Here is a 15,992-nt window from a genome sequence, read left to right as displayed (position 1 = left end):
CAGGGAAGATGATTTGCTGGTTTGTGGATTCAAGAACCAGAGGCACAGTTTAAGAGGGATGCCATTTTGGATCAAGATATGGAGAAATATTTTTATTCAGAGGTTGGTTAATCTTTGGAATTTTGTACTCCAGAGTCTTTGAGTAGATTTAAAGCAGAGATTGATAAATTTGACAATCAATGGCTTTTAGAATAGTGTGGGTAAAATGCATTGAAATGTTAGATTGGCCATGAATATGTTAAATAGTAGAGCAGATTGATGAGGCAATGGCCTAGTGATTTTATCGCTGGACTCTTAACCCAGAGGTCAGGGTAATGTTCTGGGGACCTGGGTTCAAATGCTGCGACGACAGATGGTGGAATTTGAATACAATAAATATATCCGGAATCAAGAGGCTGTGATGACCAGAAATCCAATGTTGATAGTTGGAAAAACCCATCTGGTTCACTAACATCCTTTAGAGAACTGCTGTCCTTACCTGGTCTGGCCTACATGTGATTCCAGACCCACAACATTGTGGTTGACTCTTAACTGCCCTCTGGGCAATAAATGCTGGTTATCTAGCAATGCCGTCATCTCGTGAATGAGTAAAAGAAAACTGAAGGGCATACTCCCGTCTCGATGTCCTCATGCTCCTATGGCTGTGCAACTTGACCTTATAATTTAACCATTGTAGCTTTCCTATCGTTCCATTGGCTCTGCACTACACATTGTCCTTCCCTCTCTCAACCAATATATTTTTCATGAGTTATGATGCTCCAAACTGAATGAAGTCTGCCAAATGTAGTCTAACTGGAGCTTTATACAACTGTATCCTTTATATTTCAAGGAAGCTGAGAGATGATGGAATATCCTACCTTGAAAAAAACATCAAACCTAGCCCAAAGTTGTCATCACCAAATATCCCCTTTCCATTTGAGCATGGGATGCGGGTGACTCTGAATAGGTCAGCATCCCTATTTGCCCTGGAGAAGTTGTGTTGAAAGTAGAGATGGCTTTTGAACTGCTGCAGTCTTGGGTATATGTACACCCAGCACTGTTATGAAGGGAGTTTCAGAACTTTGACCACATGACAGTGAAGGAATCACAAAAGTGTATGACTTGGAGCGGATCTTACAGGTGGTCATAATCCTGTGCATCCACTACCCTTGTTGTTCGAGATGATGGAGGTATTGGATTTGAAAGTTACTGCTGAAGTACCCATGGGAAGATGTTGCCATCTGTCTTGAAGATGGTACATATTGCCGTCACTGTGCAGCAGTGACTAAGAAAGTGATTGTTGAAGGGAGTGAATGCCAATCGAAAAGGCTGATGTGTCCTTGCTGGTGCCAAGAGTCTTGAATGTTTTTGGAGCAGCACCCAGCCAATCAAGCAGGGAGCATTTCAGCAAATTCCTGGTTTGTACCTTGTACCTGGTGGATAGGCAGTGGGGAGACAGGAGGTGAGTTATTCACCACAGAATTCCACTGCACTTGTAGCCAGTGTTTATATAACTAGTTCAGTTCCATTCCTGGTAATGGTAAGCCCCAGAATGTTGATACAGGGCGATTTAGTGAATACCAAGGAGTAATGGCTAGATTCTCTCTTTTTGGAGATGGTCACTGCCTGGCACCTGTTAGGTGAGAGTAACTTTCTACTTGTCAGCCCAAGTCTAAATGTTAAAATCAACTAGGCGAAAGTGAGGACTGTGGATGCTGGAGATTAGAGTCGAGAGTGTGGTGCTGGAAAAGCACAGCTGGTCAGGCAGTATCTGAGGAACAGGAGAATCGATATTTTGGGCAAAAGCCCTTCATCAGGAAGTCTAAATGTTGTCAAGATCTTTTGCGCATGGACATAGATTGTTTTACTCTCTGAGAAGTCGTGAATATTGCTGTAGGTTGTTTACTGATGATTGCACATTCTCACTTCTGACCTTATGATGGAACGGAGTTACTTCATGAAGCAGCTGGACATGTTTGTGTCTACCCTTAGGATCTCCTGCAGTGATGTCCTCCAGTTGAGATGATTGACCACCAAGCACAACCATCTTGCTTTATGGTTACTGTGACCACAACCAGTAATTTCCCCAATTACAATTGATTTCAGTTTTGTTAGGGTTCCTTGATTCCACATTTGTTCAAAAGCTGCTTTGATATCAAAGTTAGTCACCTTGACCCTCCCCTCTGCAGTTCAGGTGTCTTGTCCATGTTTGGAACAAACCTGTAATGAGGTCAGGAGCTGAGTGCTGTGGTGGAATTCAAACTGTGAATCAATGAACAAGCTATTGCTGAGTTGCTTGATAGTATTATTGATGACACCTTCCATCACTTTGTTGATGATCAAGTATTAACTGATGGAGCAGCAGTTTGCCAGGTTGAGTTTGGCATATGCAGGACATACCAGGGTAATTTTCCACATTATGAGTTGATGCAGGTTTGCAACCGTATTGAAACTGCTTGGTTAGTCCTGGAGTATAAGTCATAACTTGCAGCAAGACTACCATATACCAGTCAGCCTGTAAGTCTAATGAAAGTCTAATAAGGTTCCCACGGTAGGCCATTATACAAAATACGGAGGCATGGGATTGAGGGTGATTTAGTAGTTTGGATCAGAAATTGGCTAGATGAAAAAAGTCAAAGGATGGTGATTGATGGGAAATCTTCATCCTGGAGTTCAGTTATGAGTGGTGCACCACAAGAATTTGTTTTGGGGCCACTGCTGTTTATCATTTTTTAAAACAACCTGGATGAGGGCTTGGAAGGATGGGTTAGTAAATTTGCGGATGACAGTGGGATCAGTGGAGTTCTGGATTGTGTCGAAGGATGTTGTAGATTACAGAGGGACATAGATAAGCTGCTGAGCTAGGCTGAGAGGTGGCAAATGGAGTTTAATGCAGAAAAGTGTGTGTTGTTTCACTTTGGAAGGAACAACAGGAATGCAGAGTACTGGGCTAATGGTAAGATTCTTGGTAGTGTAGATGAGCAGAGAGATCTCTGTGTCCATAGATCCCTGAAAGTTGTCACCCAGGTTAATAGGATTGTTAAGAAGGCATACAGTGTGTTAACTTTTATTGGTAGAGGGATTGAGTTTCGGAGCCATGAGGTCATGTTGCAGCTGTACAAAGCTCTGGTGCAGCCACACTTGGAGTATTGCATATAGTTCTGGTCACCGCATTATAGAAAGGATGCGGAAGCTTTGGAAAGGGTTCACAGGAGATTTACTAGGATGTTGCCTGGTATGGAGGGAAGGTCTTATGAGGAAAGACTGAGAGACTTGAGGCTATGTTTGTTAGAGAGAAGTAGGTTGAGAGGTGACCTAATTCAGACATATAAGATAATCAGAGGATTAGATAGGGTGGATAGTGAGAGCCTTTTCGTCGGATGGTGATGGCTAACATGAGGGGACATAGCTTTAAATTGAGCGGTGAAAGATATAGGACAGATGTCAGAGGTGTTTCTTTACTCAGAGAGTAGTAAGGGCGTGCAATGCCCTGCCTACAACACTAGTAGACTCACCAACTTTAAGAGCATTTAAATGGTCATTGGATAAACATATGGATGAAATGGAATTGTGTAGGTTATATGGGCTTCAGATTGGTTCCACAGGTCGGCACAACATCGAGAACTGAAGGACCTGTACTGTGCTATAATGTTCTGTGTTCTATGAAAGATGATTGATCTGAAACATAGATGAAACCAGACCTTCTTGAGTATTTCTTGCCTTTTCTAAGATGGTCATGAAGGAGTCAGTGAAACTGACAAGTGCCAAATGATATAGACAAAATACCTATTTTCAAGGCACGGGCAACTGTGTTAGAAACAGACCCTTTGGTCCAACCCTTCCATATCGACCAGCTATCCTAAATTAATTTAGTCCCATTTGCCAGCATGTGGCCCATATCCCTCTAAACCTTTCTTATTCATATACCCATGTTAAATGTTGTAATAGTACCAGTCTCCACCACTTCCTCTGGCAGCTCATTCCATACACCTGCCACTCTCTGCATGAAGAAGTTGCCCATTGGGTCTCTTTTATATCTTTCCCCTCTCACCCAAAACATAAACAGTTTGGTCTCCCCCACCCCAGGGAAAAGACCTTGTCTATTTACCCTATCCATGCCCCTCATGATTTTATAAACCTCTAAAAGGTCACCCCTCAGCCTCCGATACTCTGGGGAAAATAGCCCCAGCGTATTCAGCTTCTCCATATCGCTCAAAACCTCCAAACCTGGCAACATCGTTGTAAGTCTTTTCTGAACTCTTTCAAGGTTCACAACATTATTCCTATAGCAAGGAGACCAGATTTGCACACAGTTCCAAAAGTGGCCTAACCAATGTCCTGTACAGCCACTATATGACCTCCTAATTCCGAAACTCAATGCACTGACCAATATGCCGCCTTCACTATCCTATTTACCTGTGACTTCACTTTCAAAGAACTATGAACCTGCACTCAGAGGTCTCTTTGTTCACCAACACTGCCCGGGATCTTACCATTACGTGTATAAATCAGCCCTGATTTGCCTTTCCAAAATGCAGCTTCTCACATCTCTCTAATTTAAACTCCATCTGCTACTCCCCAGCCCATTGGCCCATCTGATCAAGATCCCCTTGTATTCTGAGGTAACCTTCTTTGCTGTCCAGTACAATTCCATCTGTAAAATAGCGTCACTAGCTCATGGCAGAAATAATTAATCCCATTCTCCCCAAACCCTGTAATTTCTCTCCATTTGAATATTTATCCAATTCACTTTTGACTGTTAATATTCAATCTGCTCCCTTCAGCTTTTTGAGAATTAAATTTCACCTCACAACAACTTGCTGTCAAAAAAAAATCTTCATCTCACCTCTGGGTCTTTTGCCAATTATTTTGAATCCAAGTACTGAGGATACCAACTCTTCTAGCATTGGAAAGGTGCCATAGGAAAAGGAAAGTTTGTTGAAGTTGCCTGGGGTCTAGACAAGGGTATTGAGGCAGGAATGGTTCCTTTTGAATTCTGAAAGGAATAGGAGGGAGGCAAAGCAATATTAAGGTGGCAGAAATAGAAGAGTATATTCCATTGAATTTACACACTGCTGTAGTGGAAATGGAGGACATGAAGACCCTATTCATGGTTCTGTGAGGGAGTAGAAAGGGTCTGAAGGGAAATGCTTGAAATTGAACCTTCAAAATGTGTCTGATTTAAATAAATCAGCACTATTCATTCTCCTAAATTTCACATGAGCATTTTACAATGTCTTGATATTCTCCCTAAAGCACTGTGCCAGAATAGAACATAATACTTCCTCCAGCTGAGACCAAATCATGTTTTATAAAGTTTTGGCATCCTTTCAATTAACAGGAATAAACTTTAGAGTTACCTATATGACAATAACACTGTAAACATCAGTTAATTACTTCAAGGGAGGAAGTCTTGCTACTCTCCAAAGGGAGGCTTTGGACAAAAAAAGCTTATAATTTTAAAAACATCATACATTGTATACAACATAGGAAGCAACACAGAAACGTTAGTAAGCTTATCAACCTCTCGAACCTGTTCCACCATTCAATTAGATCCTGACTGACATGTTAATTTTTGTTTTAATTCAAAGTCAATATGTAGATAAAATGCTAATAAGTCAGGTATGAACAGTGTTCAATCATACACTCTAAATATTAAGAAGTTTAATGGATTGTCTGTATAATTGGTAATTGATAACTCACCTATTGACCCTGTTGCCACATTTCTGATCTCTTTGTAAGAAGTTAGGAACAGAAGCAGAATCCAGGCCCTTCTGCAATTTAATTGAATCAAAATTGTATTAAAGAAATAATGTGAATGCCAGACACAAAAACATCTGGAAACCTTTTGTGATGGAAGTTGTGACTCAGGGAGCAGGCACAGTAAAAGGCCTTCTCTCTTTACCTCCATACCCACATCTTCAGCAAGAATGCCTTCTCCCTGCAAGGAGGCTCTTTTTCTCAACTTCTGAATTCTTATTTAATTACTCTTGCTTAACACACTATCAAGTATCTTCCACTTTTGATGACTTCCTCGTTGCTTTTTCCTGCCACTATACTTCAACATCTTCTGAATCTGATGAAGTCTCATTGATAGTTTTTCTCTTCATGTCTGCTACTCGACCTGGTGTGTGTTTCCATTTTGTTCAATTTTGAATTCAGAGCAGAATATTGTTCAAAGTACTGTTGGACTCTGAATAACCTAGCTGAGCAATTGGGTTATATTTAAGATCATTTCCAGAACTAGTCAAGACTTGTTCAAAGATTACAAATTAGTTATTGGATGAGGTAGGCTATCTCAGTTAATCTTTTGGATAGATACTGAAGTTTCTCCTTGTTAGCATCAGGAATTCCTTAAAGCTTTTTACTACTTCTATTGTTTACCTGGTTACTCTTTACTTCTTTAATGACAGTTTTTATATTGAAATGTAATCGAGAAGGAGCCCATTTGACATCTCTTGTTCACACCAGCCGATAAATAATCATTCAATTTAATTCCATTTTCCAGTCCCCAGTCTCATGGGTTACAGTTCTTCTACTATATTTCCAAATACTTTGTAAATGTTATGAGTGTCACTACGTCTACCATCTTTTCAGACATCACCTTCTTGAAGAAGAGATTTTCCTTCCAATCCCCTCTATAGCTCCAATAGTCTAGATTAAATCTATGCTACTTGGTTAATGACCATTAACCAAAAGGATTAGCGTTCTCCTATCCACTCCATCCAGACATCCCAATTTTTCACATCAGTTAAGTCTCCCCTCACCCTCCTCTGTTCCAAAGAAATCTCTTCCAGCTTTCCTAATAAAATAATTCTCTAAACCAGACCAGACTAGACCAAACTTTATGAAAGTATAAAAGCATTGTTCATTTTCTTGTCTCAATGAGTACCTACTTATTAAATACCAGATGTTAAAATATTGGTTAGACAGCATCTGGGCATATGTTTTTTGTTTCTGGTCAGGGTTTCATACACCATCAGCTCAAACCCCATTGATTACTTGTTCCCTGCATATATGCCCCAGTTAAGTTCTCACCCAGTCATCTGTTCCCAAGTTTCACATGGGTGTGGGCATCCCCGCCAAACAAATTCTACCTTTCTCTTTTCAAAATCTAAACTGTATAGAGTTTGCACTTCCTCCCTGTGTCTGTGTGGGTTTCCTCCAGATGCTCTGGTTTGTTCCCAGATTCCAAAAATATGCAGGTTAGGTGGATCGACCATGCTAAATTTCCCCCTGGTGTCCAGGGATGTGCAGGCTAGGTGGATTAGCCATTGGTAATATGGGATAGCAGAATTGCTGGGATAGGTGGGATGCTCTTCAGAGGGTTGGTGCAACTCGATGGGCCAACTGGCCTCTATCTGCACTGTTAGGGATCCTATAATTTTATGATTCTATGATTATTGTGGTACATGCCCTTCACCACTGGAGTTAATAAAAGGGCTTGGCCTAAATGCAGAGAAAGTGGGGCATCAAAAGCAATCCGCTGATGATAAAGATGAAGGTGAGGATGAGGACATTGACCAGGAGGGTCATCTAAGGCACCCTGATAGAACAATATATTATCAAGCATGAGAAACCAGACAGAACCTAACAAACCTGCATCCAGGCTAAATAAGCTGGCTTAGGACTTTTTATCATTATGTTATTTTCTGTTAGTTAGATGACAAGCAGTACTTGGTCAGTCCTCAGCATATGTAGACCTGATTAATTCTGCACTCCTTGACCTTTTCTGTTCCTCAGTAAATGCTAACATATCCATATGATTGTATGGATGCTGTCTTTGGCTCATCCTACCCCAAAGTGTTTGTACTTTACAGGTCATCCTCATAGAAGCAGCGGTCAGTGACACAGGGCAGTAACATTACATGTCACTGGGGTTCCGTGTCTTTTATCTGAGTATTGTGTAGTACAGTTCCTCATGATAGGCAGCAAGTTGGGAGCATTCCCAAGTCACCTCCTTTTCATCTTTCCATTATCGGTTAACCTTCAAAGTTTCAAAGTTACTGTGGACTGCCAAATTTCCCTGAAGAGCTAGAATATTGTGCAGGACACCTTTTAACACCAGACAAGCAGCTTGCTTTGGCAGACTCCTGAGGGAGAGTGGAGATGTGGAATTGCTATTGTACAGGCCCCAGCCTTCAAATCCACCCTCTTGAATAGAATGAAGGTTTGCCTGCAGAGATGTTTCCAATTAAGCCTTGACCTTTCCAATTAGGATGCTGCTTCATTGGTCCTGACTTTCCTATGTCCACATAATGGTTAGCTGATGTAGTACACTCAGATGTAATTCCACAGATTAATTTATACTTTCAAAGTGGCCTTAGGAGATCCTTCTGCTGTCCTTCCTCCCAATATTAAAACAGTGTCTAACTGTCATATTATTTCTGTTACCTCGTCAAATTGAAGGATGTTTATTTTGAAAACTGTTTACCTCTCTTTCTACCCACTCTTACTGTATCTGTCAACATTCATAACTCTTACTACCTTTCACATTTGTTCCTCCTTATTCTTTTCCTAATGTTGATATCTTTCCACTACATTTAGGGATATAACTGCTTCCTATGATCAAGAGTATTAATCAGAGAGGTCACTTATTAACCCTCCTCATTACTTCATATGGTTCACTGAATCTTCTTTTCAGATGTTCATCTTATAAAGGCATCAATACCAATACTTCACGTCCTACTTGAAACTTTCAAGTTGCTGAATGATTATTTGTCCGTTCTTTCATTTTGACTTGGGAAATGCTCTTGTGCCAAATTTCATGCACCTCTGAGTCTTTCTAGCAACATGGACATGTAATCCAATATTGGGAATTCATCTTTTTGATTCACAAACTGCTTCCAAATTAATTTTAATAGATCTCTAATCTAATGAACATAAATCAAATAGACTAAATCCAGTAGGTTCATTTGGGGAATCTCTTATGACAAATAATTTAAAAACTAATTCCTTTTCCCAATCCCATGGGTATTCCTAAGAGTAGGCCTTAATCATGGTTTTCAGAGTCTGATGATCTTCTCCAAAGTTCCCTAAGTCTGTGGTGATACACAAGTGACTTCAAATGTTTTATATCCAAACTGCTAATGATTTCTTGGAAAACTTTAGACAGAAAGTTAGAACCCTGCTCAGACTGTATCTCAATTGATAGTCCATGAGTAAAAAACCAAGTTAACATTTCCATTAATATCCTAGCTATAATTATTTTTCAAGGAATAGCTTCTGGGAATTGGATTGTCATATCCATACTTTAAAGAACTTAATGATAATTTGCTTTCATTTTCGGTAATGGTCCTACACAGTCTACTTGCGCTCGACTGAATATTTCTTCAAAACTGGTATGGGTATCATATTTGCTGACCTGGTTAAATGTTGATGTTTTCCAACCACCTGAGATGTTTGACAATGTTTTGTAGAACTACTATGACTTTATTAAGTCTTGGCATGTAAGGTGCCTGTCTAATGATGCCTGTCTTTCCCATACTCTGGCCTGTCCTGTCATAGGAGCTTGATGTGCTACTCACGATATTTTGTTGCAATATCTGGTCTGTACCAAAATTTGATGGACAACCTTTTGTTCTTCACTTGGACATCAGTAAGGATGTCTCCACTTCTTCATCAGGACTCCACATTTCATATAATAATGCTTTGGAATTCTTTCGGCTTCAGTGCTCGCTGCCAATACTAACCTATTTGACTCAGTTTTGCTTCATGGACCTCAATTAATGAAGACATGCTATTCTCATTCCTAAATGGAATTTTAGCTACCCTAATGAATGCTTTTGGCATCGCTCTGGCCTCTGATGATAGATTTTGTTTCGCCATTGCTCTGGTCACTACACATACCCAGAGCCTGTTCTTATTCCTTGAGAAGGTGGTGGTGAACTGCCTTCTTAAATTGCTGCAGTCCATGTGCTTGCTACTGTTTGATTTCTTTAGCCTTAATTGGACTTTCCATAATTATAGGTGAAGTTATAACATTCACTCCTGCTAAATCATTCCCCAGAAGTAAATCAACTCTGTTTGCAGGTAATTTCTTAAGTAACCTGACTACCACTAGTCCAGCCTAGAAGTCAAACTCCAATTGGACTTTGTGCAATGGAATCCACATACACTATCCCATACCAAAATTTTGGCTTTCATTATACTCTAAACCCTTCCCCAGCAAGAGAATTTGAGTATGTGGTGAGTTTGTATCCCTTACTTTGCTTATAGACTTATGTACTTCATTTAAAGGAAAGGGGATTATCTTTCTTTTTGACAAAAACCCTTCATATCTCTCATCTACCTTATGTACCTCTACACTCACAACCATGTTTAAATCCAGTCTCTTGATTGTATTTGAGCTACAATTTGATCTGTGGCTTTTTCCTTTTGAGTTTATTTTTCAGACTAATTCTTATGAACTCTGATCAGTCCCATGGGTTTTCCACACAACTTCCAACATTCTGAACAAATGTGTCCCATATTGTTATAATGGAAACACATTGGCCTCCAATTTTTATCTCCGCCCTCCGTACTTTGCCTTCTAATCTGAGGAGGATACTTTAGAACATTTCCAACTATTTATTCTTTACGCAGGCTACTTGCTGTTATTTCACTCTCCCGTTTTCTATCCTTTCTGAATTAAAAAAACGTGATATGGAAAATGTTTGTTTTATGGGTTAGCTCATGATTGTCAGACATTATTGTTGCCTGTCCAGCAGACATCATTGTTGCCTGCCCAGCAGTTGTAACCCTTTGATCCACAAATGGGTTCTTATTACAGAAGATTTTTCAATTCCTCTAAGAGAATTTATATGTGGTTTCAATTTCTAATGCTACTGTAGTTGCTACCACTATGCAGACTGAAGACAGCAAAAGAGTCCCATGGAACTAAATTGAGTAAGGGAACTCATAGGCCAATTTCCAGGAGAGTGTACACCCAGGAAAGTCCACCCTTCTTTTTATTTTTTTCCTGTTTTTTTGCCCTTTTTTTCTTTAACCCTCACACTACCATCTAAGTGCGGTAGTGCTTATTTTTTTTTCCCAGCACCCATGGTGTGTGTGTGCAGGTGTGAGACACAGTGAAAGACACAAAGTGCATGAATCTTTATTCAAATTCCACCACCAGGACGATAGGAAAACACCCGGGTGGCCAGTGGCAAACACTGCCCTTCACATCAAAGGGCAGTGCTGTGTGATCAAAAACAGTGAAGGGGAGGGTAGGGACTAAATCAAAATAGAAGGAAAGTCCACCCTTTTTTTTTCTCTTTTTTTTTATTAACCCCCACACTACCACCTAAGTGCGGTAGTGCTTATTTTTTGCCCCAGCACCCATGGTGTGTGTGCAGGTGTGAGACACAGTGAAAGACACAAAGTGCACGAATCTTTATTCAAATTCCACCACCAGGAAGATAGGAAAACACCCGGGTGGCCAGTGGCAAACACTGACCTTTACATTAAAGGGCAGTGATGTGTGATCAAAACAGTGAAGGGGAGGGTAGGGACTAAATCAAAATAGAAGGAAAGTCCACCCTTTTTTTTCTTCTTTTTTCATGGTGTGTGTGTGCAGGTGTGAGACACAGTGAAAGACACAAAGTGCACGAATCTTTATTCAATTTCCACCACCAGGAAGATAGGAAAACACCCGGGTGGCCAGTGACAAGCACTGCCCTTCACATCAAAGGGCAGTGCTGTGTGATCAAAACAGTGAAGGGGAGGGTAGGGACTAAATCAAAATAGAAGGAAAGTCCACCTTTTTTTTTAACCCCCACACTACCACCTAAGTGCGGTAGTGCTTATTTTATCCCCAGCACCCATGGTGTGTGTGTGCAGGTGTGAGACACAGTGGAAGACACAAAGTGCACCAATCTTTATTCAATTTCCACCACCAGGAAGATAGGAAAACACCCGGGTGGCCAGTGACAAGCTCTGCCCTTCACATCAAAGGGCAGTGCTGTGTGATCAAAACAGTGAAGGGGAGGGTAGGGACTAAATCAAAATAGAAGGAAAGTCCACCTTTTTTTTAATCTTTTTTTTTAATTTAACCCCCACACTACCACCTAAATGCGGTCGTGCTTATTTTATCCCCAGCACCCATGGTGTGTGTGTGTGCAGGTGGGAGACACAGTGAAAGACACAAAGTGCACCAATCTTTATTCAATTTCCACCACCAGGAAGATAGGAAAACACCCGGGTGGCCAGTGACAAACACTGCCCTTCACATCAAAGGGCAGTGCTGTGTGATCAAAACAGTGAAGGGGAGGGTAGGGACTAAATCAAAATAGAAGGAAAGTCCACCCTTTTTTTTTTTTTTTTTTAAATTTTTTTTTATTAACCCCCACACTACCGCTTAACTGCGGTAGTGCTTAACGCTTCTGATTATTTATTTTTTTCTTTTTTTCTTTTTTTTAAATTTAACCCCCACACTACCACCTAACTGCGGTAGTGCTTAACGCTTCTGTTTATTTTATTTTTTTTTTTTTTAACCCCCACACTACCACCTAAGTGCGGTAGTGCTTATTTTATCCCCAGCACCCATGGTGTGTGTGTGCAGGTGTGAGACACAGTGAAAGACACAAAGTGCACCAATCTTTATTCAATTTCCACCACCAGGAAGATAGGAAAACACCCGGGTGGCCAGTGACAAGCACTGCCCCTCACATCAAAGGGCAGTGCTGTGTGATCAAAACAGTGAAGGGGAGGGTAGGGACTAAATCAAAATAGAAGGAAAGTCCACCCTTATCTGGTTAGGAGCAGTTAAACTACTTAGCAAATCCAAATCAAAACCAATTAAAATAAACCTCCGGTTAAATGATCACCTGGTTCTCATGGAGGTCAATATCAGCACAGTTGTATAAGTGATCTCAGAAACAGTCTTTAGCAACATTCACTCTGGACTCCAATCCTTAAGATTGTACAAGACCTTAGCTAGCCTGAGAACCTATACTAGAGAACCTTTATAGATTAAAAGTACAATTTTGGTTCAGGTCTTTTGTCAGAAGCAGTTAGTTCAGTTATACCTGATGTAGTAAAAGATTGGAGCCCAAGCTTGATGGGATGGAATTTTTAGAGAAAGGTTCACATTGATTGGCTCAAAACTTTCAATTGGAGAATGGCTGTCTGAGTGAAGTCTTAATTAAATGTCTGGAGGTTTTTCAGGAAGGTCTAGGGACTATCAAAGGAGCCAAGGCCACCTAGCATGGTGACCAGGAAACAATTTCATGATTCTGCAAGCCCCCCCCCCCAGTGCCATTTGCCTTTTGAGCAAACATAGAGGCAGAAATCAGAAGGCTGGAAGGTGAAGGAATCACCAAACCAGTCAAGTTTGGAAATGGGCTGCATCGGTTGTACTGATTGTGAAGCACGATTCGCCTTTTGTGGGGATTTTAAACAAACGGTAAACTACTTTTCATAGCTGGATAAATACCCAAACTCTTGCAAAGATGATTTATATGCTATGTTGGTGTGGAGGGCTATCCTTCATGAAGCTAAACATGAGCCATGTGTACTTGCAATTGTGGTTAGATAAGGATTCCCAAATGTTTGCTACAATTAATACTCATAAAGATTTGTACCAATGTACAGGCTGCCATTTGGGGTATCGTTAGCCAGTGCAATTTTCAGCGGATGATGAAGAACATTTTACAAGGTCTACCCCAGGTCATCATTTATCTGGATGAAGTGCTAATAACAGGCAAGACCACTTAGAGAACTTGGACATAGTCCTTAGACATTTCTCCCAGGCAGATGTACACTTTAGAATGGAAGAAAATGTGTTTTCCAGGCATCCCAGGTGACATACTTGGGCTACAGAGTCTACAGACAGGTTTACACCTATTGGCAGATAAAGTGAAGATGATCAAATGTGCTCCAGCTCCCACATCAGTACCGGAGCTTAGGTCTTCCTTGGGCTGGTGAACTATCATGGAAAGTTCATATATAACCTGGCCACTATCCTGCATCAATTCTTTAAAAAGGGCCAGCCTTGGAAATAATCAGATAGTCAATGGTCTTTCTCAGGATGGCAGCCAGTGATAAGAGATTTTCCGCAAGGGTCAGTGTTGGGACCACAACTTTTCACTTTATACGTTAATAATCTCTATGAAGGAACTATAGGCATTATGGCTACGTTTGCAGACAACACAAAGATAGGTAGAGGGACAGGTAGTATTGAGGAGGCAGGGAGGCTGCAGAAGGAGTTGAACAGATTAGGAGAGTGGGCAAAGAAATGGCAGATGGAGAACAACATGGGAAAGTGTGAAGTCATGCACTTTGGTAAGAAGAACAGAAGCATGGACTTTTTTCTAAATGGGAAAATTCAGAAGTCTGAAGTGCAAAGAGTCTTGAGAGTTCTAGTCCAGGATTCTCTCAAGGTAAACTTGCAGTTTGAGCCAGTAGTTAAGAAGGCAAATGAATGTTGACATTTATTTTGAGAGGACTAGAAAGTAAAAACAGGGATATATTTCTGAGGATCTGGTCACACCACATTTGGAGTATTGGGCACAGTTTTGGGCCCAATATCTCAGGAAGGATGTACTGGCCCTGGAACGTGTTCAGAGGAGATTCACGAGAATGGTCCTGGGAATGAAAAGCTTAACATATGAGGAATGTTTGAGGACTCTGGGTTTATAATCGATGGAGTTTAGAAGGATGAGAGGGGATCTAATTGAAATATACAGTATACTGAATGGCCTGGTAGGAGAGACTAGGACCTGAGGGCACAGCCTTCAAGTAAAGGGAAGACCTTTTAGAATGGAGATAAGGAGAAACATCTTTACCAAAGAGTGGTGAATCTATGGAATTCACTGCCACAGGAAGCCAGGACATTGAGTACCTTTAAGATACAGATAGATAGTTTCTTGATTATCAAGGAGATCAAGGGTTACAGAGACAAAGCGGGAGAATAGGGTTGAGAAACCTATCAGTCATGATTGAATGGTGGAGCAGACTCGATGGGCTAAATGGCCTAATTTCTGTTCCTCTGCCTTATGGTCTTATAGCCAAGCCATAACTTTCAGGAAAGTGAAGAAACAGCTTTTATCCTGTAAGGTGTTGGCACACCATGATCCCAAGTGAGATCTGGTATTGACGTGCAATACCTCCCTATCTGACATCGGGGTAATAGTAGCTCACAGGTGGCCCATGGAGAGGAACACCCAATAACGTATGCATCCAGGATTTTGGTTAATGAAGAGCATAAATACGCCTAGGTGGAGAAGGAAGATTTGGCAGCCTTATTTAGAGTTAGGAAGTTCCACCAATACTTGTTTGGATGTAAATTTGTAATAACAACGAACCACAAACCCCTGCTAGGTCTACTTAAAGAGGACACGGCAGGAATGCCCAAAGCTTCCGGCCAAATTCAGTGATTGGTTCTAATACAAAGTTTGTATAATATCAAGTTGGAACACTGTCTGGGAGACCAAATAGTGAATGTGAAAGCATTGAGCCCCCTCCCGCTGACGGGTACACCACTGGTGGTAACGCTACTGGAAGAGTTTCTAATTGTTTTAAATTTCCTGGACATACTTCCAGTCAGAGCTGTCAAAATCGGACTTCAGATGTAGAAATATCTGGTCCTGGTAAAACCAAAACAGACAGTGGTGGTGGGGGTGGGGGGTGGGGGATGGCCAAACCATTGTCACAAACAGAATCCAAACCTTTTTGGACCCAGAAAGACTAGATAACAATCGAGGATAGCATATTATTATGGGGAGAAAAACTGATTGCCTCAAGAAAAGCTCACGTCTAGATACTGAGTGAACTCCGGCAGAGTCATCTAAGGGTTTCCAAACTGAAGATGTTGGTAAGAAGTTCTGTCTGCTGGCCAGGATTGGATGCAGACCAGCAGTTCCCCCACACTGCCCTGTGTATCTGTTGCATCAAGAGCAATGGATACAATAAATGACATGTGTGGAATTGCAGGTGAAACTTTGTTGGATGTGGAAGGCTCCTTTGGGGCCTTGGATGGAGATAAGGGGGGAGGTGTGGGCACAGGTTTTGCAATTCCTGCAATGGCAGGGGAA

Source organism: Chiloscyllium plagiosum, unplaced genomic scaffold, assembly GCF_037043375.1.
Source record: "Chiloscyllium plagiosum isolate Xiang-an unplaced genomic scaffold, Cpla_swu_hap1 HiC_scaffold_17, whole genome shotgun sequence".
NCBI lineage: Eukaryota > Metazoa > Chordata > Chondrichthyes > Orectolobiformes > Hemiscylliidae > Chiloscyllium > Chiloscyllium plagiosum.
The sequence above is the reverse complement of the archived record's forward strand: the minus strand, read 5'-3'. Positions refer to the sequence as shown.